Below are 26941 nucleotides of genomic sequence, written 5' to 3' on the forward strand. Positions count from 1 at the left end.
TCCCGGATGAGATGGGGGACATGACGAGGAGTCTCGAAATGGTCAAGACGTAAAGATCGATATATTGTACGACTATATTCAGAGTTCGGAAAGGTTCCGAGTGATTCGGGTATTTTTCGGAGTACCGGAGAGTTACGGGAATTCGCCGGGATAAGTATTGGGCCTTATTGGGCCATACGGGAAAGAGAGAGGGGCTGCCTAGGGCAGGCCGCGCGCCCCCCCAAGGCCTAGTCCGAATTGGACTAGGGGGAGGGGCCGCACCCCCTCCTTCCTTCCCTTCTCTCTTCCCTTTCCTTCTCTCCTACTCCTACTACATGGAAGGTCTCCTAGTTGGACTAGGAAAGGAGGGAGTCCTACTCCCGGTGGGAGTAGGACTCCTCCCTGGCACGCCCTCCCTTGGCCGGCCGCCCCCTCCCCCTTGCTCCTTTATATACGGGGGCAGGGGGGCACCCCATAACACACAAGTTGATCTACGGATCGTTCCTTAGCCGTGTGCGGTGCCCCCCTCCACCATATTCCACCTCGATCATATCGTCGCGGTGTTTAGGCGAAGCCCTGCGCCGGTAGAGCATCATCATCGTCACCACACCGTCGTGCTGACGGAACTCATCCCCGACACTTTGCTGGATCAGAGTCCGGGGATCGTCATCGAGCTGAACGTGTGCTGAACTCGGAGGTGCCGTACGTTCGGTACTTGGATCGGTCGGATCGTGAAGACGTACGACTACATCAACCGCGTTGTCATAATGCTTCCGCTTACGGTCTACGAGGGTACGTGGACAACACTCTCCCCTCTCGTTGCTATGTCATCACCATATCTTGCGTGTGCGTAGGAATTTTTTTTTGAAATTACTACGTTCCCCAACAGCGACCACTATCCACCGCAGTCGCCATGGTCCGGCGCACACTGCATTTCTTCTCTCACTTTCTCTACTATCTCTTAACTCTATGTGCTAAGTGCAAGTGCTAGCTCTTAATTATACCCCATGCGGCCAACCAAACAACGTGTAGTTGCATGCGCCGAGACAATGCAGGCAACCAAACAACATGCCAAAGTTAATCTGCTAATGCAGGCAGTCCATATGCAGGGAACCAAACAACTTGCAGATGTCGCATATGAGGCTTTTTTTTTAGAGCTAGACCGAGTGGAGATGTGTATGCAACGCGGGTACTGTAGGCGACGCAGTGATCAGGGACCTCGAAGCTGAGCACCCTGTTACGTCGCTATGGTTCCCGCTGATTCATGATTCGAAGGAGATTATGCAAAGATTCAGTTCATCCCGTGTGGTGGCTGTGAGCCGGAAGTGCAATGGCCTTGCCCACGAACTGGCAGCGTTGGCTAAGACTAATAGAGACCAGGAGACTATCAGGGAATGTCCCTAACGGAGTTCGTGCCCTCTGGCTCGCTGAATGTACTCGTAGCTCGCAGTAATTCACTCAAGTTATTATTCTAAAAAAAACATGTACCAACGATCAAAACACTTGACAAAACGAAACAAAAATATAAACGTTTTAGACAGAAGAAGGGAGTATTTATCAACGTTTGATGAATTAAAAAAAGGTGCTCCCGGCGGGGCTCGAACCCGCGACCTTCGGCTCATAAGACCAACGCTCTAACCAACTGAGCTACGGGGGCTGTTACTCTGAATTTATTCCTTAAGGTATATGACTTATTAGGACATTTATATATTACCTTTACCTTTCCAGGTTCAGGATCTTAGTAATCATTTTATGTGATTTGTTTCATTCCTATGGTTCAGAACGCTGCCTTTTGCAAAGATTCATAGCGCTTTAAATATACTGCAATTCCTATAAATATTTTAGAAAGAAAAATCTATGTTTTCTTTGGCATAATTAGACAATCTTCGGCACAAGTTCATGCGGTATTCAGTGGTATACCATATTATTCAAGATGGCCCGATTTTGCAATACCAAGTTTGCTCTATTTGTGCATCTTCAGAATTTCTGAAACTTAAGAGGTCATATGCATGTCTTCGAACATCTTGTTACTTCTGAAATACATTCCCTCTTTTTAAATTCTAATATTTCTTGGGAATTTGAAACCACATAATCCATTTAGCCATCCCTTTGTAAGTCATCCAACTTGAGGTCGATCAAAAATACAAAATCAAATTCCAAGGACACACCCAATGAAGCACTGAACACGATGACTTCAATTAATGAGACTTGCTAGTTGTTAGAGCTATCATTCTTGGTTTCTAAAAAAATGACTCCATATAAGGGATCCATTTTTTATTATTTTTTGCGGGTGATATAAGGGATCCATTTTACCCCATTTAACTAGTTATTTCCCCTGAAAAATAATTATTTGCTAGTTTTCATACTTTATATAAGGAAAATTTGTGTTCTCACAAGGTGGACCCAAATATCAATGCATATGTGGCGTGAGAAGGATTTCAAAGAAGTGTTCACTATGTATTGAATTTATAGATAGTCTTCTGATGTGTGGGTGGGGCGACCATTGCCGCAGACCATCGCGACAAGTTGAGTGGTCAGTGCGGGCTCCTTTGGTTATGCACCATGGTAGTGGCATAGGCCCTCCTGATCGGTGGCAGCCGTCGCGAGGTGCTGCTAAAGATGCCTGGGTGTAAGGGTGGGCCGGTGGGTTGACGTTGACCCGGCCCATGTCATCGTTCATGAAAGTGAGGAAGTCGAAGACTAGGCTCGTTCTCGGTGAGAGGTCGCTAGAGGATGAAATAGATCCAATCTGAGATTGGTGTCCAGCCAGCGCCACCCATGCCTTGCGCTAACGGACGGAGCAAAATACCGTCAGATCCCTTGGTAGTTGTCCAAGCGCATTTGGAAGTCTCAGTTCGGAGGTCGCGCAAGGGATTTATCTAGGTTCGGGCATCCATAGAGTAATACCCTACGTCCTGCTTGCTTTGTTATTCATGATGGAGGGATACCACGTGCGAGGGGTTACAATGGTGTATGAGATTGCTACCGAGAGTTGTTAACTGAGATGAGATGCCCGACCTCCCTCTATATAAGATGGGAGGTCTAGGGCTTACACAATGACAAATGCAGATATGGGGCGCCACCGCCCTTGTCTTGGAGGACACGAAGGTCTTCGACGCTTACTTAAGGCTTCTCCCTTGTCCTGGGCCATGTGGGGGCCCGGTATGCACCGAAGCGGGCCCCCCTTGAGTGAGCCACCATGGTGTAGGGCACCGTCAGCCGTCCCACTAGGTATTAAACCTTGCTTGTTCTCGAGTAAAAAGGTTGACTACCTAAGCTCATTGGTGCTAACTCTAAGACAAAAATTGAAAACAAAGTCCAAAACCTTGCTCATTCGTGCAAACTTGCAAAAGTTAGCTAGCACGGATACACTACTAGAAAAAAAGGTTGTTAGTGGCGCACCTATTTTGTCTATTAATGGCGCACTATAGGTGCGCCACTATTATCACGCCACTACTGATAAATAGTAATGGAGCATGCCTGGTGCGCCACTCTTAATCTACATAACAGTGGCGCACCACCTGGTGCGCCATTACTATCCCAGATACTAATGGCGCAGGTAAAGTGCGCCATTACTAGGCCTAGAAGTGTGCCACTACTGTTACTCCAAGGGGCCATGTGTACCTTGTGCTCTGGGTTACTAATGGCGCACTTTTAGATAATGCGCCACTGGTGTGTTTATTTCTGTGCGCCACTAAAGTGCAATATGGTGCGCCACTACTATGAATATTAGGAATTTTTTTTTGCTTTTCTGATATTTGCACAGGTTACAAAATACATTACAGCACAGAATATAAATAGCACAACATATAAACAACAGATTTATCGAATACAATAGAAGATTAGTCTCCAAATACAATTCATCATATTAGTCTCTGAATTCAAAATACCGAACAAAGTTAGAACATTACAAGTCTCGAGACCGTGAGTAGCGAGTTTGTCTTCACATTACAAGTCGATATCTAAACTACCATCACATAGAAGAGGGTTGCGGTCACGATGAGCATCATCGCGATGAAACTGATCTTCATCTGGTTCCTCCTCCGCTCCCTCCTCTCTCCCGCTAGATAGCACGCGTACCTAGCTTCCGCATCCGCCCTAGTGGTGTACCCTTTGTAACTGTTACCATTGAAATGGTGAACATGTCTCTGACACTCTTTCCAGTAGTCGTAGACTCCAGGAATCTCACCCTTGTACACGACATACGACGGCATCTCTATGCACTAGACAAACAAAATGTTAGTAGCAATTCACAAATAATATATAAGCAATATATAAGTATGCAACAAAAGGATTGGAAGAGAAAAACAACACATTAATAGCACGATTCATGGTCCTACTAATAAATAGCATCGATTACATATAAGTTGAACGGCTGTCCAAACTAAAGAGACATACAAGTTCATTAAAGTTTAACTACAACATGAGCTAATCGATATTTCAGAACTACATAGCATCAATACTTTCGACTCGACTCAGGGACCGGAGCGTGGATGAAGCCGCCGTCTATCGTGATGGTCATGAATGTGCGGTCGTTGTCAGCCTGCATTTGTAGCGTTGTTTCTATTTCACTATTGGACGGTTGATATTTGAGGTAGAACTGCCCCGAGGTACGAAGGACATCATGATAGATGATTTCCGCAAACTCCAACTGAATGCGAAAGAATTCTTGTCTGATGTCCTCATCCTGGATTGCCGACAAGTGTGCGGCCCATTCTTTGAGATTATTTGGTAGCATAAGGTGATTACGGTTCCGTACGATTGCCTACATGTGATGGAGGGTGTAGTAGGCATCCTTCTGACTGCCAGGCGGCTGCTTGACGCAGGGGAACATCGTTACGTGGGTGAACACATGCTTGTCGTACCTACAAATTGGCCTCCTGAAGATGCCTCTAGATTTGGCGTAGCCGGGGAGAGCATCATCAAGAACTTTCTTGATATTTGTGTAGTCTTTCTTCGACTGAAAGTCCGAGTTGAAATGCGTGGCCATGGAATATTTCGGGCTTAAGAGGATGAGTATGCAATGTGTGTCACTGCACAAAACACGGAATGTTAGAAAAAAAGAACGATTGAAATCTAAGAAATCATATGTTACGGGGCGGTGAGGGGATGACTTACTCAGAAAAGTAAGGCACAAGGAAGTTATCCTTATCTGGGTTCGCCAGAATGACGCCTTCGAGGTATGAACTCGCGACTTGCCGGTCCCCGGCGCTGCCCAAGGTCTTGGCACGCATGTAGAAGGGGTCAACTATCACGATGTCCAGGGTCTTGTCTCTAATGATCTGCATCTCCATACTGAGCGAAAATAGCCGAATGAAGGTGTAGTGCAGCGGATGAAGGTTAAACATAGCAAAGATGCCATCAAACCGCAAGACGATCATACGCCCGATGGTGCTATCGACAAAGACCTTGCCCTCTGGCACCTTGGCCACGAAAACCGGGTAAGCCACATCATTTTCGGAGAGACGCAGCTTCTCCATAGAAAGAACACAGTCATGCAGACTTCGCATAGCACCGGTTGCAGCATTGAGCAGATTAGTCGGTAGCATCGGCCTACCCGCCACATGTGTTGGGGAACGTAGCAATTTCAAAAAAATTCCTACGTACACGCAAGATCATGGTGATGCATAGCAACGAGAGGGGAGAGTAATGTCCACGTACCCTCGTAGACCGTAAGCGGAAGCGTTATGACAACACGGTTGATGTAGTCATACGTCTTCACGATCTGACCGATCCAAGTACCGAACGTACGGCACCTCCGAGTTCAGCACATGTTCAGCTCGATGACGATCCCCGGACTCCGATCCAGCAAAGTGTCGGGGATGAGTTCCATCAGTACGACGGCGTGGTGACGATGATGATGTTCTACCGGCGCAGGGCTTCGCCTAAACTCCGTGACGATATGACCGAGGTGGAATATGGTGGAGGGGGCACCGCACACGGCTAAGGAACGATCACGTAGATCAACTTGTGTGTTCTAGGGTGCCTCCCTGCCCTCGTATATAAAGGAGGGAGGGGGAGGTGCGGCCGGCCCCCTAAGGGTGCGCCTGGAGGAGTCCTACTCCCACCGGGAGTAGGACTCCCCCCTCTTGCCTTGGTGGAGAAGGAAAGGGGGGAGGGGAAAGAGGAAAGGGGGGCGCCCCCCCCTCCTTGTCCTATTCGGACTAGGGGGGAGGGGGCACGTGGCCTGCCCTGGCCGGCCCTCCTCTTCTCCCTCATGGCCCATGTAGGCCCAATAACCCCCGGGGGGTTCCGGTAACCCCCCGGTACTCCGGAAAAATCCCGGTTTCTCCCGGAACGTTTCCGATATCCAAATATAGGCTTCCAATATATCAATCTTTATGTCTCGACCATTTCGAGACTCCTCGTCATGTCCTGGATCACATCCGGGACTCCGAACAACCTTCTGTACATCAAAATATATAAACTCATAATAAAACTGTCATTGTAACGTTAAGCGTGCGGACCCTACGGGTTCGAGAACTATGTAGACATGACCTAGAACTATTCTCGGTCAATAACCAATAGTGGAACCTGGATGCTCATATTGGCTCCATATTCTACGAAGATCTTTATCGGTCAAACCGCGCATAACAACATACGTTGTTCCCTTTGTCATCAGCATGTTACTTGCCCGAGATTCGATCGTCGGTATCTAATACCTAGTTCAATCTCGTTACCGGCAAGTCTCTTTACTCGTTACGTAATGCATCATTCTGTAACTAACTCATTAGCTACATTGCTTGCAAGGCTTATAGTGATGTGCATTACCGAGAGGGCCCAGAGATACCTCTCCGACAATCGGAGTGACAAAACCTAATCTCGAAATATGCCAACCCAACATGTACCTTTGGAGACACCTGTAGTACTCCTTTATAATCACCCAGTTACGTTGTGACGTTTGGTAGCACCCAAAGTGTTCCTCCGGTAAATGGGAGTTGCATAATCTCATAGTTACAGGGACATGTATAAGTCATGAAGAAAGCAATAGCAATATACTAAACGATCAAGTTCTAGGCTAACGGAATGGGTCATGTCAATCACATCATTCTTCTAATGATGTGATCCCATTAATCAAATGACAACACATGTCTATGGTTAGGAAACATAACCATCTTTGATTAATGAGCTAGTCAAGTAGAGGCATACTAGTGACTATATGTTTGTCTATGTATTCACACATGTATTATGTTTCCGGTTAATACAATTCTAGCATGAATAATAAACATTTATCATGATATGAGGAAATAAATAATAACTTTATTATTGCCCCTAGGGCATATTTCCTTCAGTCTCCCACTTGCACTAGAGTCAATAATCTAGATTACACAGTAATGATTCTAACACCCATGGAGTCTTGGTGCTGATCATGTTTTGCTCGTGGAAGAGGCTTAGTCAATGGGTCTGCAACATTCAGATCCGTATGTATCTTGCAAACTCTATGTCTCCCACCTGGACTTGATCCCGGATGGAATTGAAGCGTCTCTTGATGTGCTTGGTCCTCTTGTGAAATCTAGATTCCTTTGCACCAGTATTGTCACAGAAGATCTTCATTGGTCCCGATGCACTAGGTCTGACACCTAGATCGGAAATGAACTCCTTCATCCAGACTCCTTCATTTGCTGCTTCCGAAGCAGCTATGTACTCCGCTTCACATGTAGATCCCGCCACGACGGTTTGTTTAGAACTGCACCAACTTACAGCTCCACCATTTAATAAAAATACGTATCCGGTTTGCGATTTAGAATCGTCCGGATTAGTGTCAAAGCTTGCATCGACGCAACCATTTACGACTAGCTCTTTGTCACCTCCATATACGAGAAACATATCCTTAGTCCTTTTCAGGTATTTCAGGATGTTCTTGACCGCTGTCCAGTGATCCATTCCTGGATTACTTTGGTACCTTCCTGCCAAGCTTATTGCTAAGCACACGTCAGGTCTGGTACACAACATTGCATACATGATAGATCCTATGGCTGAAGCATAGGGAACATCTTTCATTTTCTCTCTATCTTCTGCTGTGGTCGGGCATTGAGTTTGACTCAACTTCACACCTTGTAGTACGGGCAAGAACCCTTTCTTTGCATGATCCATTTTGAACTTTTTCAAAACTTTATCAAGGTATGTGCTTTGTGAAAGTCCAATTAAGCGTCTTGATCTATCTCTATAAATCTTGATGCCCAATATATAAGCAGCTTCACTGAGGTCTTTCATGGAAAAACTTTTATTCAAGTATCCCTTTATGCTATCCTGAAATTCTATATCATTTCCAATTAATAATATGTCATCTACATATAATATCAGAAATGCTACAGAGCTCCCACTCACTTTCTTGTAAATACAGGCTTTTCCAAAAGTCTGTATAAAACCATATGCTTTGATCACACTATCAAAGCGTTTATTCTAACTCCAAGATGCTTGCACCAGTGCATAAATGGATCGCTGGAGCTTGCACACTTTGTTAGCACCTTTTGGATCAACAAAACCTTCTGGCTGCATCATATACAACTCTTCTTCCAGAAATCCATTCAAGAATGCAGTTTTGACATCCATTTGCCAAATTTCATAATCCTAAAATGCAACAATTGCTAACATGATTCAGACAGACTTAAGCATCGCTACGGATGAGAAAGTCTCATCATAGTCAACCCCTTGAACTTGTCGAAAACCTTTTGTAATAAGTCGAGCTTTATAGACAGTCACATTACCATCAGCGTCAGTCTTCTTCTTAAAAATACATTTATTCTCAATGGCTTGCCGATCATCGGGCAAGTCAACCAAAGTCCATACTTTGTTCTCATACATGGATCCCATCTCAGATTTCATGGCCTCTAGCCATTTTGCGGAATCTGGGCTCATCATCGCTTCCTCATAGTTCGTAGGTTCATCATGGTCAAGTAACATGACTTCCAGAATAGGATTACCGTACCACTCTGGTGCGGATCTTACTCTGGTAGACCTACGAGGTTTAGTAGAAACTTGATCTGAAGTTTCATGATCAATATCATTAGCTTCCTCACTGATTGGTGTAGTTGTCACAGGAACCGGTTCTTGTGATGAACTACTTTCCAATAAGGGAGCAGGTACAGTTACCTCATCAAGTTCTACTTTCCTCCCACTCACTTCTTTCGAGAGAAACTCCTTCTCTAGAAAGGATCTGAATTTTGCAACGAAAATCTTGCCTTCAGATCTGTGATAGAAGGTGTACCCAACGGTCTCTTTTGGGTATCCTATGAAGACACATTTCTCCTATTTGGGTTCGAGCTTATCTGGTTGAAGTTTCTTCACATAAGCATCGCAGCCCCAAACTTTAAGAAACGACAACTTTGGTTTCTTGCCAAACCACAGTTCATGAGGTGTCATCTCAACGGATATTGATGGTGCCCTATTTAACGTGAATGCGGCCGTCTCTAAACCATAACCCCAAAACGATAGCGGTAAATCAGTAAGAGACATCATAGATCGCACCATATCTAGTAACGTACGATTACGACGTTCGGACACACCATTTCGTTGTGGTGTTCCGGGTGGCGTGAGTTGCGAAACTATTCCGCATTGTTTCAAATGTAAACCAAACTCGTAACTCAAATATTCTCCTCCACGATCAGATTGTAGAAATTTTATTTTCTTGTTACGATGATTTTCCACTTCACTCTGAAATTCTTTGAACTTTTCAAATGCTTCAGACTTGTGTTTCATTAAGTAGATATACCCATATCTACTCAAATCATCTGTGAATGTGAGAAAATAACGATACCCGCCGCGAGCCTCAACATTCATTGGACCACAAACATCAGTATGTATGATTTCCAACAAATCAGTTGCTCGCTCCATAGTTCTGGAGAACGGCGTTTTAGTCATCTTGCCCATGAGGTACAGTTCACAAGTACCAAGTGATTCATAATCAAGTGATTCCAAAAGCCCATCGGTATGGAGTTTCTTCATGCGCTTTACACCGATATGACCTAAATGGCAGTGCCATAAATAAGTTGCACTATCATTATCAACTATGTATCTTTTGGTTTCAACACCATGAATATGTGTATCACTACTATCGAGATTCAATAAAAATAGACCACTCTTCAAGGGTGCATGACCATAAAAGATATTACTCATATAAATAGAACAACCATTATTCTCTGACTTAAATGAATAACCGTCTCGCATCAAACAAGATCCAGATATAATGTTCATGCTCAACGCTGGCACCAAATAACAATTATTTAGGTCTAAAACTAATCCCGATGGTAGATGTAGAGGTAGCGTGCCAACCGCGATCACATCGACTTTGGAACCATTTCCCACGCGCATCGTCACCTCGTCCTTAGCCAATCTTCGCTTAATCTGTAGTCCCTGTTTCGAGTTGCAAATATTAGCAACAGAACCAGTATCAAATACCCAGGTACTACTGCGAGCATTAGTAAGGTACACATCAATAACATGTATATCACATATACCTTTGTTCACTTTGCCATCCTTCTTATCCGCCAAATACTTGGGGCAGTTCCGCTTCCAGTGTCCAGTCTGCTTGCAGTAGAAGCACTCAGTCTCAGGCTTAGGTCCAGACTTGGGTTTCTTCTCTTGAGCAGCAACTTGTTTGTTGTTCTTCTTGAAGTTCCCCTTCTTCTTCCCTTTGCCCTTTTTCTTGAAACTGGTGGTCTTGTTAACCATCAACACTTGATGCTCCTTTTTGATTTCTACCTCCGCGGCTTTTAGCATTGCGAAGAGCTCGGGAATAGTCTTGTTCATCCCTTGCATATTATAGTTCATCACAAAGCTCTTGTAGCTTGGTGGCAGTGATTGAAGAATTCTGTCAATGACACTATCATCAGGAAGATTAACTCCCAGTTGAATCAAGTGATTATTATACCCAGACATTTTGAGTATGTGTTCACTGACAGAACTATTCTCCTCCATCTTGCAGCTATAGAACTTATTGAAGACTTCATATCTCTCAATCCGGGCATTTGCTTGAAATATTAACTTCAACTCCTGGAACATCTCACATGCTCCATGACATTCAAAACGTCGTTGAATACCCGGTTCTAAGCCGTAAAGCATGGCACACTGAACTATCGAGTAGTCATCAGCTTTGCTCTGCCAGACGTTCTTAACGTCTTCAGTTGCATCAGTAGCAGGCCTGGCACCCAGCGGTGCTTCCAGGACGTAATTCTTCTGTGCAGCAATGAGGATAATCCTTACGGACCCAGTCCGTGTAATTGCTACCATCATCTTTCAACTTTGCTTTCTCAAGGAACGCATTAAAATTCAATGGAACAACAGCACGAGCCATCTATCTACAACAAACATAGACAAGCAAAATACTATCAGGTACTAAGTTCATGATAAATTTAAGTTCAATTAATCATATTACTTAAGAACTCCCACTTAGAAAGACATCCCTCTAATCCTCTAAGTGATTACGTGATCCATATCAACTACACCATGTCCAATCATCACGTGAGATGGAGTAGTTTCAACGGTGAACATCAATATGTTGATCATATCTACTATATGATTCACGCTCGACCTTTCGGTCTCCGTGTTCCGAGGCCATATCTGTTATATGCTAGGCTCGTCAAGTTTAACCTGAGTATTCCGCGTGTGCAACTGTTTTGCACCCGTTGTATTTGAACGTAGAGCCTATCACACCCGATCATCACGTGGTGTCTCAGCACGAAGAACTTTCGCAACGGTGCATACTCAGGGAGAACACTTCTTGATAATTTAGTAAGAGATCATCTTAAAATGCTACCGTCAATCAAAGCAAGATAAGATGCATAAAGGATAAACATCACATGCAATCAATATAAGTGATATGATATGGCCATCATCATCTTGTGCTTGTGATCTCCATCTTCGAAGCACCGTCGTGATCACCATCGTCACCGGCGCGACACCTTGATCTCCATCGTAGCATCGTTGTCGTTACGCCATTTATTGCTTCTACGACTATCGCTGCCGTTTAGTGATAAAGTAAAGCAATTATAGGGCGTTTGCATTTCATACAATAAAGCGACAACCATATGGCTCCTGCCAGTTGCCGATAACTTCGGTTACAAAACATGATCATCTCATACAATAAAATATAGCATCACGTCTTGACCATATCACATCACAACATGCCCTGCAAAAACAAGTTAGACGTCCCCTACTTTGTTGTTGCAAATTTTACGTGGCTGCTACGGGCTTTAGCAAGAACCGTTCTTACTTACGCATCAAAACCACAACGATAGTTTGTCAAGTTAATGTTGTTTTAACCTTCGCAAGGACCGGGCGTAGCCACACTCGATTCAGCTAAAGTGAGAGAGACAGACACCCGCCAGTCACCTTTAAGCATGAGTGCTCGTAACGGTGAAACCAGTCTCGCGTAAGCGTACGCGTAATGTCGGTCCAGGCCGCTTCATCTCACAATACCGTTGAGCCAAAGTATGACATGCTGGTAAGCAGTATGACTTGTATCGCCCACAAATCACTTGTGTTCTACTCGTGCATATGACATCTACGCATAAAACCTGGCTCTGATACCACTGTTGGGGAACGTAGCAATTTCAAAAAAATTCCTACGTACACGCAAGATCACGGTGATGCATAGCAACGAGAGGGGAGAGTAATGTCCACGTACCCTCGTAGACCGTAAGCAGAAGCGTTATGACAACGCGGTTGATGTAGTCGTACGTCTTCACGATCCGACCGATCCAAGTACCGAACATACGGCACCTCCGAGTTCAGCACACGTTCAGCTCGATGACGATCCCCGGACTCCGATCCAGCAAAGTGTCGGGGATGAGTTCCGTCAGCACGACGGGGTGGTGACAATGATGATGTTGTACCGGTGCAGGCCTTCGCCTAAACTCCGCGACGATTTGACCGAGGTGGAATATGGTGGAGGAGGGCACCGCACACGGCTAAGGAACGATCACGTAGATCAACTTGTGTGTTCTAGGGTGCCTCCCTGCCCCCGTATATAAAGGAGGGAGGGGGAGGTGCGGCAGTCCCCCAAGGGGTGCACCTGGAGGAGTCCTACTCCCACCGGGAGTAGGACTCCCCCCTCTTGCCTTGGTGGAGAAGGAAAGGGGGGAGGGGAAAGAGGAAACGGGGGCGCCGCCCCCCCCTCCCCTCCTTGTCCTATTCGGACTAGGGGGGAGGGGGCGCGCGGCCTGCCCTGGCCGGCCCTCCTCTTCTCCCTCATGGCCCATGTAGGCCCAATAACCCCCGGGGGGGGTCCCGGTAACCCCCCGGTACTCCGGAAAAATCCCGGTTTCTCCCGGAACGTTTCTGATATCCAAATATAGGCTTACAATATATCAATCTTTATGTCTCGACCATTTCGAGACTCCTCGTCATGTCCTGGATCACATCCGGGACTCCGAACAACCTTCAGTACATCAAAATATATAAACTCATAATAAAATTGTCATCATAACGTTAAGCGTGCGGACCCTACGGGTTCGAGAACTATGTAGACATGACCTAGAACTATTCTCGGTCAATAACCAATAGCGGAACCTGGATGCTCATATTGACTCCTACATATTCTACGAAGATCTTTATCGGTCAAACCACATAACAACATACGTTGTTCCATTTGTCATCGGCATGTTACTTGCTCGAGATTTGATCGTCGGTATCTAATACCTAGTTCAATCTCGTTACCGGCAAGTCTCTTTACTCGTTACGTAATGCATCATTCCGTAACTAACTCATTAGATACATTGCTTGCAAGGCTTATAGTGATGTGCATTACCGAGAGGGCCCAGAGATACCTCTCCGACAATCGGAGTGACAAAACCTAATCTCGAAATACGCCAACCCAACATGTACCTTTGGAGACACCTGTAGTACTCCTTTATAATCACCCAGTTACGTTGTGACGTTTGGTAGCACCCAAAGTGTTCCTCCGGTAAACGGGAGTTGCATAATCTCATAGTTACAGGGACATGTATAAGTCATGAAGAAAGCAATAGCAATATACTAAACGATCAAGTGCTAGGCTAACGGAATGGGTCATGTCAATCACATCATTCTTCTAATGATGTGATCCCATTAATCAAATGACAACACATGTCTATGGTTAGGAAACATAACCATCTTTGATTAAAGAGCTAGTCAAGTAGAGGCATACTAGTGACTATATGTTTGTCTATGTATTCACACATGTATCATGTTTCCGGTTAATACAATTCTAGCATGAATAATAAACATTTATCATGATATGAGGAAATAAATAATAACTTTATTATTGCCTCTAGGGCATATTTCCTTCAACATGCACCCTCCTTGAGATATCCTTAGGTATTGGTGGCCCGTCCTGAGCACGGATCATACTCGGTGCCGGCTGGCTGGCACCCTTGTTATTTTTTTCTTTTCCGTCCCTTCTACTTCTTCTGCTGTAATGGGATCGAGTTCTGCTCAGAGACCACCTTCTTGAGTGTGTTGGGGATAATAATATTTTGCACCTCGGCTATTTGAGTCTCGGTGAAGGCGGCGGCTGGAGGCATCTCCTGAGGACTGAACGCTAGATGACGCATGTTGCAATTGGGTTTCTCCGCGGTACCAGCTAGATCGCGATCGTCTTTTGCAAGGTTGGGTTCTTGAGAAGGAGGCCCCAAGAATTCGTCACTGTACCCATGTTCGTTGATGTACTTATCGACGTTGGAAAATGTACCGTCGTCATCGTCCGGATCATGTGCCATATGCATGTCCGGATCAGCTGACGGCGGTAGCATTGCGGCGGTATTGCCATGGCTTGGCGCCGGCATGACTAGCGGTGTTGTCTGTGGGGTGGTGTCCTCCTCCCCCAAATGAATCTGGCTCTTCGACCAAAGCATGGACCAGTTTAAGTAGGCGCTGAGGGTCATCACATCATCTTCATCAGTCCCAGGGGGTTGATACAGAGGTAACAAGTCGTCGCAGCCCCGCAGCACCCGAACCAGTTGAACCCTATACACGGTGGGTGGCATCGGATTACCGTGGAACACGCGGTTGCCCGGTTCAACGATTTTGGCCTTGGCGACATCGATCAACTTGCCGTCCATGAAGTGCAGGAGAGTGCATGGAATGTTGGCGGCGCCCTGCGAAAACATGTAGGGCGTCAGGGATGCCCAGTCAAAGGCAAGGAGATGAAGTCATCGGCCGAGGCTTAGTTACCGTGATGGTGTCAAGCTTGGCTAATGTCGAGGCACCGCCAACGGCGGGCATGCAAGTGACGGAGGGGCCGCTTGCTGCCGAGGTGACGGCCGGCGTATTCTTCCCACACCCGGGTGCATTAAGCTCCAATGACGGTGCCGACGCCAGAGACACCAATGCCGCCTCTGCCGGAGACACCAATGCCGGCGCGTTGTGCGAGTTGCTGCCCGTGAAGCTGGGATCGGGGGCGGCCCCTGTTGGCCGCCCGCAATCCATCCCCGCAGCCCCTCAAGCAAAGAAGGCATAATGGCGGTCATCGTCGCTCCCACTTGGTCTCGCACTTGCTCTTGGACTATCTCAGGAGTCCGCACCACTTGTGCCTTGAGTTCTTTAACCTCGCGCTCCTGGCTTTCCGAGTTGGTCTTTCTCTCCTTTCGCCCAGCCTTATAGTATTCCGACCATTTCATGGACAAGCCTTTGCCGGCCACACGACCAGCTGACGACGGCTTACTGAACTTATCATTATGTTTCATTACATTCAATGCCCTATTTAAAGTGATGTCCCAAGGGGCGGACGGGGAGCTTTGAGACCCCGCGCTACTGCTTTCAGTTTCCTGTGGAAGGAACGTGAACCATTTAGAAATTTGGCTTCATTAATTAGAATGCAACCATATGGAGCTAATTACACGGGGGTGTATTCCTTACCAGAACAAGCTCAAGCGCCTTCACCTTCGGATTCGTGGTAAGCTCCTTTGTTACCGGGTCCACCTTGTACCGGGCCCTGACATAGTTCCTGCTCTGCTTTTCATGGTATTTATCGAAGAGGGGTTGTAGGCCTTGCTCGGCACGCTCCGCGTCCTCCTTGTCCCATTTAGGTTCCGTCACTCTATAACCGCCAGGATCGAGTTTGTGGACCCCTAAGTTCAAGTCCCGCATATCTTTCCCCCACTGACTTGATTCCACGGATGCGTTGCTCGTGCACTTGATCTTGAACTCCACGTAGTCAGCTTCGCTGATCGAAGGATTTGTCTCCTTAATCTTCTCATAACTATCACCACTTAGAATCCTTCTCTTCACCGCGGCTCTCCAAGTAGCCAGGGCCGTGCTCATCTTCGTGAGGGCGGCACTGTTCACTTTATTCCCTGAGAGGCGTGTGTTTGCGAAGTCACCGAGGAACTTGTATCATTCGTGCAGCTTCTCGAAGAGGAGGTTGCACAAATTCCCTCGGTCACGATGCCTTAGGTTCTCGGTGTTGATCAAGACGTGCTCCGGAGAATGCACCCGAGTTGTCCCGCGTACCCACTGACTAATTCTTTGGGCGCTGTTGGATGCCCACTGGAGGACACTTCAGTAACTTCCTCCTTGACGGTGCCGAGCACGTTCGGGCACCGGTCCTTCCGTTGCCTCTTCGGTTGGCTGTCATCCGTGCGTTCGCTGCCATCATCAGTGGTGGCATCCCCGGTGGCACCATCAGTGGTGTCATCCCCGATGCCACTAGGGGTTGTGTAGTCGGGATCGGTGTCTTCCGCGGCATCCTCATAGCGGTGAGGTTCTTCCTCCATCTCCTGGGACAGCTCCCAGAATGGCTTGCCCGAACCGCCGGCCTCATCGTTGTCGGCCATGTTTGCTCTAAATAGGAAAAAGGGCTACTAGAGTTATTGGATGAGATCAGGGTAGTATCTATTCTTCTATCCTATATTTTTTTCACATTACAGGTTATAAACACCCCTTTACCCAAAAGATTGTTCCAAGTGCACTATTGCTATCCTACTAAGTGCACTATTGCAGGTTATATATTTTATATCCTACTAAGTGCACTATTGCTCTTGCTGCAGGAAGAAAAAATAGTTTGCATTTCAACTTAAGGGAAAACTATAAAAGCCACTTAGAAATATTTGCTTTGTAGAAATAACATTGTGTATAAATGTTGATTAATTTTTATTTTGGTTGAGAATCGGGCACCTTTTAGGTCAAGAAAATTGGGCATGACCTTTGCTAATTTTCTTGATCTAGGAGTGCCCCATTCTCAACCGAAATGGAAATTAATCAACATTTCAGGAGAAAGGGGTAACTATTTGTCCCTGCACAAAATATTGAACTGAAGGAGCCTCAGTTCAGTTGTGGCGCCCCTGAAATTTTGGGGAACTTGTAGCAGATAGACATTAATCAAGACAGGACATAATTTCCATAGGCTTACATTGTCGACCAGCAGAACAATTATCGTTCCAAGAGCACATATTGTCAAATCTCATACAAGTCGACACACACAAATTGTTGCACTACTGAAAACAAGCAACATATTCGGGTAATTGATGGTCGGGACATGCAGGACATGAGAGACAGACCTTGACGAGGTCAATGTAGTCCGCTGGAAGGTCGGAGGAGCAGTAGCGTCCAGGAAAGAGGCACATGGCGGTCTGCACCTGAGGAAACAAACAGTATCAAGTTAGTATGGTTTTTTCCCTGATGGACAAGAGGACATCTGTATCAACCCGAAGACAAATGTGCAGAGTTGAACAAGTATTGCTATTGGTAGGGAACAAAAAAATCAAACTCCTTGTCCTTTAATTGGGATTCCAAGCCACCTCCAGCTGCTCAATCAATCTCAGTTGGCTGCTACCACTTATTTCTTGCTAATTTAGTTTAGCATACAGTACCAAGTGTATATACAGCAGCAAAACTAAGCAAACTAAATTAAGCAAGTATATATAGCAGCTTACCCTCTGCTATCCAAGTCGTGAGTAGAGGCGTCATGCTGCTGGCTGGATAGGGTTCATCTTGTCGTCTACCTGAGAAGAAGGAAGGAAAGGAAATGAGATGAGGCAGGGAAACCCAAGATGTGGCGGCAGATCAAATACGAGTAGCAGTTGGTACCTCGACGAATCCAAGATTGGTCGGTGGGAGCCTTGACGAGGGAGACGAAGACGGAGTCCTCAAGCAAGGCGAGCCCCTTGAAGGCAGGGCGGGAGCGGAGGGAGCAATGCCAGAAGGTGTCAGAGGAGCCCCGCTTGGCGAGGAAGTTGTTGGTGGCGGCGGCGAGCTCCTGGAAGGAGTAGAGGACGGGCTGGTCCGGGAGAGAGGCGCGTGTCGCGGCGAGGCTGGAGCGGCCGGACCTCGAGGATGTGGAGAAGGTCGAGGTGGTGTTTGTCGTTGTTGTTGTTGAAGGGGTGGTGTGGTGGGGTCCCGAGGAGGTGGAGGCCGTGGCCGCGGAGGAGGAGGAGGCGGAGGTGGATGTCGTGCCGGTGCCGGTGCCGGTGGTGGTGGAAGGGGATCAACGGCGGTGGCGAGAGGCGAGGGGCGAGATGCATATTGGGGAGAAGGACGACCAGCTGGGCCGTCTTGGATATTTTAGTGGGGGGAGGGTTAGCAATGGCGCATCTTTTAGGAGTGCGCCATAAAAATTGGTATATCAATGGCGCACCATTTAGGGGTGCGCCATAAACACCGTGATAGCAATGGCGCACCTTCTCCTGGTGTGCCATTACTAACTTTTTTTTATTTTTTTGGATTTTTAGTTGCATGTAATAATTTAAGATTTGAGATAAAAGAAAAGGAAAATGCAAATGGAGTGATAAAACCATTGTGGAAAGATTTAGAATTAGATGACATGGTTGAAATCAAGTGATACATGTAATAATTTAGTTGCATGTAATAACTGAGCTTGCCACTGACACACACACGCGGCCGACACGTCGTGATTCGATATTAGCTATATTTTCACAATCTTCTTGCCCTTCTTTCTCGCGGTTGAATAATGTAGCCCCGGAACCCCTTGAGTTCTTCTCTTGAACGGACGTCCTTTAGGTACGGTGGTCCTGCTTCTTCTTGTGGTGTATGGTACTTCATCGTCGTCATCATCTTCCATCTTTGGGTCGTCGTACTTGTCGAAGTCTTGCTCATTGGCGACTCCATCCATTTCGATGATGTTCCTTTTGCCTCTCCTCACGACAACATGACTGGGCTTTGACGGGTCGGTAATGAAGAAGCATTGGTCCACTTGGGAAGCCAGTACCCATGGCTCATTTTTCGCGGTGATGTTTGCGCCCGCGGTCTTGGATTTGGCTTCGGGTATAACCATGGTAGTGAAATACCGGTCTTCTTTTAGGACGCTCTTGGCCCATCTCACACGAAACATCGGGACCTTCTCTCCAGCGTAGCTCAGCTCCCAGATCTCCTCGATCCTTCTATAGTATCTGTCCTTGTCGTTACCGGTGTAGGATTCCATCGTTACCCTGGAGTTCTGATAATCGCTCTTCATGTCCTTTTCCTCGGTGTAGAATATGTAGTCGTTGATATCGTACGCCTCATAGGTCATCAGGTTGTGCTCGGCGCCCTGTGACAAGGCGAATATGAGTTTTTCTTCCGCGGAAGAATCCTCATGTAAAGGGTACGACAGAAGCTTCTCCTTGAACCAACGCGTTAAACATGAGTTGTGCTCTTTGATTATATCTCCGTCCGTCCTCCGTTGGCCTTGGTCATTGCACGTCTTCTCGATAAAGGTTTTGTGCTCTACCACCCAAGGATCGACCAAGTCTATGTGTTGTAGCGCGACTAGGTTTGCTCTTTCATGGTCAGCGAGTCGACCCTTGAAGTCGACATGCATTTCACGGTGACCTTCGCGGTGACCCCATCTAGCGAGCCTGCCGAGGTGCCTGTTGACGGGCAGACCAACGGGGTTCTTGATGCCTAGATAATTCGTGCAGAAGGAGATGGACTCTTCGGTCAGAAAGCCCTTGGCTATGCTTCCATCTAGACGTGCCCTGTTGCGAACGTATCCTTTGATGACACCATTCATCCTTTCGAATGGCATCATGCTGTGCAGGAACGTCGGCCCGAGTTGGACGATATCCTCCATGATATGGACCAGCAGATGCACCATAACGTCGAAGAATGCGAGCGGGAAGTACATCTCAAGCTCGCATAGTATCACCATGATCTCTTCCTGTAGCCTTCTGAGTTGCCTCACGCCAACCGACTTCCGAGAGATGATGTCGAAAAAGTTGCATAGGCCAAATAGCGTTTCACGGACGTGCGCATCCATGATCCCACGGATTGCAACTGGAAGTATCTGCGTCATCAGCACATGACAGTCATGAGACTTCATCCCGCTGAACTTCTGCTTCGCTGAGTCTAGGTATTTGCTTATCTTCCCCGCGTAACCATAAGGAAGTTTTACTCCTACGAGGCAGGTGAAAAATTGCTCGATCTCCTTCTGACTTAGAGTGAAGCACGCGGGAGGGCAGTCATATTCAATCTTCTTGGCCTTTTTGCCTTTGCGACGACTTTCCGTGTCCTTCGCCTCATCATCATCATCATTAGGGCATTTTGCGTGAAGCTCCTCCCTGATGCCCATTGATTGCAAGTATGCCCTTGCTTTCGGCCCATCTTTGGTCCTCTCTGGCATGTTGAGCAGGGTACCAAGCAGACTCTCGCACACATTCTTCGTGATATGCATGACATCAAGGCTGTGATGCACACGGAGGATCTTCCAGTACGGTAAGTCCCAGAAAACAGACCTTGTTTTCCATACCTTCAGCAGCGGCTCTGGCGCCTTTCGCTTCTTTCCCGACGGTGGGCACTCTTTCCTATTTTTCAACAGCTCGTCTATTTCCTTGCCGCTCCTCGTACGTGGGGGTCATCGGGGTTCGGTTTCACTATCGAACAGATCCTTGCGTATTCTCCATGCATCATCATCACGAAGCCACCTTCGATGTCCCATGAACACGGTTTTCAAAGACACGAGATCTTTATCTAGCTGGCGATACGTTGTGTCATCCATGCACCTGACACATGCACAAAATCCGTGGACCACCTGCCCCGCGACATATCCGTAACCGAGATAGTCGTGCACCGTCGTGAGCAGTGCGGCTCTCATAGGGAAATATTCTTTCTGTGCGGCGTACCACGTATTGGTTGGCGTTTTCCACAGCATGTCTAGCTCCTCTTTCAGCAGCCCTAGATACAGATTGATGGCATTCCCTGGTTGTTTCGGCCCTTCAATTAGCATACTCATGTGAATGTACTTCCTCTTCATGCACAACCAGGGGGGAAGGTTGTACATCCACACAAACACAGGCCAGGTGCTATGTGTGCTTCTTTGGCTGCCAAATGGATTGACTCCATCGGTGCTCGCGCCCAGCACGATGTTCCTTGGATCCTTCACAAATTCTGGGTGTTCGAAGTTCAACGCTTGCCACTGGCTCCCATCCCTAGGGTGACTCAGCATCTTGTCTTTTTTATTTATCTCCGGATCATTTGCGTCATCTTCTGGCTTCTTCTCCTCCCTATCCACGTGCCAATGTAGGAGCTTTGCTACCTTAGGGTCCGCGAAATACCGTTGCAGACGAGGAGTGATCGGAAAGTACCATACCACTTTTCGAGGAGCTTTCTTCCTCTTCTTGTATCAAGTGACGCCGCACACCGAACATATGGTAGACTCCGTGTTCTCGTCCCGATAAATGATGCAATTGTTCATGCACACATGGTATTTCACGTGCGGTAAATCCAGAGGACACACGATTTTCTTCGCCTCCTCGAAACTGGTCGGGCACTTGTTCCCCTTGGGAAGACGTTCGTGCCAGAATGACATGTTCTCGTCGAAGCATGCGTCGGTCATTTTGTATTTTACCTTCATCTTCAGAGCCATGAGCGTTACTTTCAGGCGGGTATCCTTGGGCCTGCATCCTTCATACAATGGAGTAACCGCGTCTATCTCCAGTTGATCCAGCTTGGCTTTCTCTTAGGCGACAGCTCTTGCGTTTGTTGGAAATATGCCCTAGAGGCAATAATAAAAGGATTATTATTATATTTCCTTGTTCATGATAATTGTCTTTTATTCATGCTATAATTGTATTATCCGGAAATCGTAATACACGTGTGAATACATAGACCACAATATGTCCCTAGTGAGCCTCTAGTTGACTAGCTCGTTGATCAATAGATAGTCATGGTTTCCTGACTATGGACATTGGATGTCATTGAGAACGGGATCACATCATTAGGAGAATGATGTGATGGACAAGACCCAATCCTAAGCATCGCACAAAGATCGTGTAGTTCGTTTGCTAGAGCTTTTCCAATGTCAAGTATCTTTTCCTTAGACCATGAGATCGTGTAACTCCCGGATACCGTAGGAGTGCTTTGGGTGTACCAAACGTCACAACGTAACTGGGTGGCTATAAAGGTGCACTACAGGTATCTCCGAAAGTGTTTGTTGGGTTGACACGGATCGAGACTGGGATTTGTCACTCCGTATGACGGAGAGGTATCTCTGGGCCCACTCGGTAATGCATCATCATAATGAGCTCAAAGTGACCAAGTGTCTAGTCACGGGATCATGCATTACGGTACAAGTAAAGTGACTTGCCGGTAACGAGATTGAACGAGGTATTGGGATACCGACGATCGAATCTCGGGAAAGTAATTTACCGATTGACAAAGGGAATTGTATACGGGGTTGCTTAAATCCTCGACATCGTGGTTCATCCGATGAGATCATCGAGGAGTATGTGGGAGCCAACATGGGTATCCAGATCCCGCTGTTGGTTATTGATCGGAGAGCCGTCTCGGTCATGTCTACATGTCTCCCGAACCCGTAGGGTCTACACACTTAAGGTTCGGTGACGCTAGGGTTGTAAAGATATTAGTATGCAGCAAACCGAAAGTTGTTCAGAGTCCCTGATGAGATCCCGGACGTCACGAGGAGTTTCGAAATGGTCCAGAGGTAAAGAATTATATATGGGAAGTCGAGTTTCGGCCATCGAGAAAGTTCCGGGGTTCGCCGGTATTGTACCGGGACCACCGGAAGGGTCCCGGGGGTCCATCGGGTGGGGCCACCCTTCTCGGAGGGCCCCATGGGCTGAAGTGGGAGGGGAACCAGCCCCTGGTGGGCTGGTGCGCCCTCCTGGGCCCCCCCTCTGCGCCTAGGGTTGGGAACCCTAGGGGAGGGGCGCCTCCACTTGCCTTGGGGGGCAAGTCTCCCCCCTTGGCCGCCGCCCCCCTAGGAGATCCCATCTCCTAGGGTCGGTGCCCCCTCTGGGGTCCCTATATAAAGAGGGGGGTGGGAGGGCAGCCGCACCCTGACACCTGGCGCCTCCCTCCCCCCTTTGCTACACCTCTTCCTCCCATAGTCGCTTGGCGAAGCCCTGCCGGATCCCTGCTGCATCCACCATCACGCCGTCGTGCTGCTGGATCTTCATCAACCTCTCCTTCCCCCTTGCTGAATCAAGAAGGAGGAGACGTCACGCTGACCGTATGTGTGTTGAACGCGGAGGTGCTGTCCGTTCGGCGCTAGGATCTCTGGTGATTTGGATCACAACGAGTACGACTCCCTCAACCCCGTTCTCTTGAACGCTTCTGCTCGCGATCTACAAGGGTATGTAGATGCACTCCTCTCTCGTTGCTAGATGAACTCATAGATTGATCTTGGTGAACGTAGGAAAAAATTTATTTTATGCAACGTTCCCCAACAGTGGCATCATGAGCTAGGTCTATGCGTAGTTCTCTATTGCACGAGTAGAACACAAATCTGTTGTGGGCGTAGATGTTGTCAACTTTCTTGCCACTACTAGTCTTATTTTGCTTCAGCGGTATTGTGGAATGAAGCGGCTCGGACCGACCTTACACGTACGCTTACGTGAGACAGGTTCCACCGACTGACATGCACTAGTTGCATAAGGTGGCTAGCGGATGTCTGTCTCTCCCACTTTAGTTGAAGCGGATTCGATGAAAAGGGTCCTTATGAAGGGTAAATAGAAGTTGACAAATCACATTGTGGTTATTCGTACGTAAGAAAACGTTCTTGCTAGAACCCTATTGCAGCCACGTAAAAGATGCAACAACAATTAGAGGACGTCTAACTTGTTTTTGCAGCAATTGCTTTGTGATGTGATATGGCCAAAAAGTTGTGATGAATGATGAATGATATATTGTGATGTATGAGACCATGTTCTTGTAATAGGAATCACGACTTGCATGTCGATGAGTATGACAACCGGCAGGAGCCATAGGAGTTGTCTTGATTATTGTATGACCTGCGTGTCAATGATTTAACGCCATGTAATTACTTTACTTTATTGCTAAACCGTTAGCCATAGAAGTAGAAGTAATAGTTGGCGAGCAACTTCATGAAGACACGATGATGGAGATCATGGTGTCATGCCGGTGACGAAGATGATCATGGAGCCCCGAAGATGGAGATCAAAGGAGCAATATGATATTGGCCATATCATGTCACTACTATATAATTGCATGTGATGTTTATTATGTTTATGCATCTTGTTTACTTAGAACGACGGTAGTAAATAAGATGATCCCTTATAATAATTTCAAGAAAGTGTTCCCCCTAACTGTGCGCCGTTGCTAAAGTTCGTCGTTTCGAAGCACCACGTGATGATCGGGTGTGATAGATTCCTACGTTCACATACAACGGGTGTAAGACAGTTTTACACATGCAAAAACACTTAGGTTAACTTGACGAGCCTAGCATGTACAGACATGGCCTCGGAACACAGAGACCGAAAGGTCGAACATGAGTCGTATGGAAGATACGATCAACATGGAGATGTTCACCGATGATGACTAGTCCGTCTCACGTGATGATCGGACACGGCCTAGTCGACTCGGATCATGTAACACTTAGATGACTAGAGGGATGTCAAATCTGAGTGGGAGTTCATTAAATAATTTGATTAGATGAACTTAATTATCATGAACTTAGTCTAAAATCTTTGCAAAATATGTCTTGTAGTTCAAATCGCCAACGCTCATGTCAACATGAACTTCAACGCGTTCCTAGAGAAAACCAAGCTGAAAGATGATCGCAGCAACTATATGGACTGGGTCCGGAACCTGAGGATCATCCTCATAGCTGCCAAGAAAGCATATGTCCTAGAAGGACCGCTAGGTGAAGCACCCATCCCAGAGAACCAAGACATTATGAATGCTTGGCAGTCACGTGCTGATGATTATGCCCTCGTTCAGTGCGGCATGCTTTACAGCTTAGAACCGAGGCTCCAAAAGCGTTTTGAGCAACACGGAGCATATGAGATGTTTGAGAAGCTGAAAATGGTTTTCCAAGCTCATGCCCGGGTCGAGAGATATGAAGTCTCCGACAAGTTCTATAGTTGTAAGATGGAGGAAAATAGTTCTGTCAGTGAGCACATACTCAAAATGTCTGGGTTGCACAACCGCCTGTCCCAGCTGGACATTAACCTCTCGGACGAGACGGTCATTGACAGAATCCTTCAGTCGCTCCCACCGAGCTACAAGAGCTTTGTGATGAACTACAATATGCAGGGGATGGAGAAAACCATTCCTGAAGTATTTTCAATGCTGAAGTCGACAGAGGTAGAAATCAAGAAAGAACATCAAGTGTTGATGGTCAATAAAACCACCAAGTTCAAGAAGGGCAAGGGTAAGAAGAACTTCAAGAAGGACGGCAAATATGTTGCCGCGCCCGATAAGCCAGTTACCGGGAAGGAGTCAAAGAATGGACCCAAGCCTGAGACTGAGTGCTTTTGTTGCAAAGGGAAGGGTCACTGGAAGCGGAACTGCCCCAGATACTTAGCGGACAAGAAGGCTGGCAACACTAAAGGTATATTTGATATACATGTAATTGATGTGTACCTTACCAGTACTCGTAGTAACTCCTGGGTATTTGATACCGGTGCCATTGCTCATATTTGTAACTCACAGCAGGAGCTGCGGAATAAGCGGAGACTAGCGAAGGAGGAGGTGACGATGCGCGTCGGGAATGGTTCCAAGGTCGATGTGATCGCCGTCGGCACGCTACCTCTACATTTACCTACGGGATTAGTTTTAAACCTCAATAATTGTTATTTAGTGCCAAGTTTGAGCATGAACATTGTATCTGGATCTCATTTAATACGAGATGGCTACTCATTGAAATCCAAGAATAATGGTTGTTCTATTTATATGAGAGATATGTTTTATGGTCATGCCCCAATGGTCAATGGTTTATTCTTAATGAATCTCGAACGTAATGTTACACATATTCATAGTGTGAATACCAAAAGATGTAAAGTTGATAACGATAGTCCCACATACTTGTGGCACTGCCGCCTTGGTCACATTGGTGTCAAGCGCATGAAGAAGCTCCATGTTGATGGACTTTTAGAGTCTCTCGATTATGAATCATTTGACACATGCGAACCATGCCTCATGGGCAAAATGACCAAGACTCCGTTCTCCGGAACAATGGAGCGAGCAACCAACTTATTGGAAATCATACATACTGATGTGTGTGGTCCAATGAGCGTTGAGGATCGCGGAGGATATCATTATGTTCTCACTCTCACTGATGACTTAAGTAGATATGGGTATGTCTACTTGATGAAACACAAGTCTGAGACCTTTGAAAAGTTCAAGGAATTTCAGAATGAAGTAGAGAATCAACATGACCGAAAGATAAAATTCTTACGATCAGATCGTGGAGGAGAATATTTAAGTCACGAATTTGGTACACACTTAAGAAAATGTGGAATCGTTTCACAACTCACGCCGCCTGGAACACCTCAGCGTAACGGTGTGTCCGAACGTCGTAACCGCACTCTATTGGACATGGTGCGATCTATGATGTCTCTTACCGATTTACCGCTATCATTTTGGGGATACGCTCTAGAGACAGCTACATTCACTTTAAATAGGGCTCCGTCTAAATCCGTTGAGATGACACCGTATGAATTATGGTTTGGGAAGAAACCTAAGCTGTCGTTTCTAAAAGTTTGGGGATGCGATGCTTATGTCAAGAAACTACAACTTGAAAAGCTGAAACCCAAGTTAGAAAAATGCGTCTTCATAGGATACCCTAAGG

The 26941-nt window shown here is 46.7% G+C and overlaps 1 non-coding gene across 1 annotated transcript; it reads right to left on the bottom strand.

The window, feature by feature from the left end:
• Nucleotides 1-1562: 1562 nt before the first annotated feature.
• TRNAI-UAU lies at nucleotides 1563-1636 on the bottom strand. The gene has a single exon. It is a non-coding gene; the product is annotated as a tRNA-Ile (tRNA).
• Between the last annotated feature and the right edge of the window lie 25305 nt (nucleotides 1637-26941).

This window comes from Triticum dicoccoides, chromosome 2B (genome assembly GCF_002162155.2).
Source record: "Triticum dicoccoides isolate Atlit2015 ecotype Zavitan chromosome 2B, WEW_v2.0, whole genome shotgun sequence".
In the NCBI taxonomy this organism is placed as follows: Eukaryota; Viridiplantae; Streptophyta; class Magnoliopsida; order Poales; family Poaceae; genus Triticum; species Triticum dicoccoides.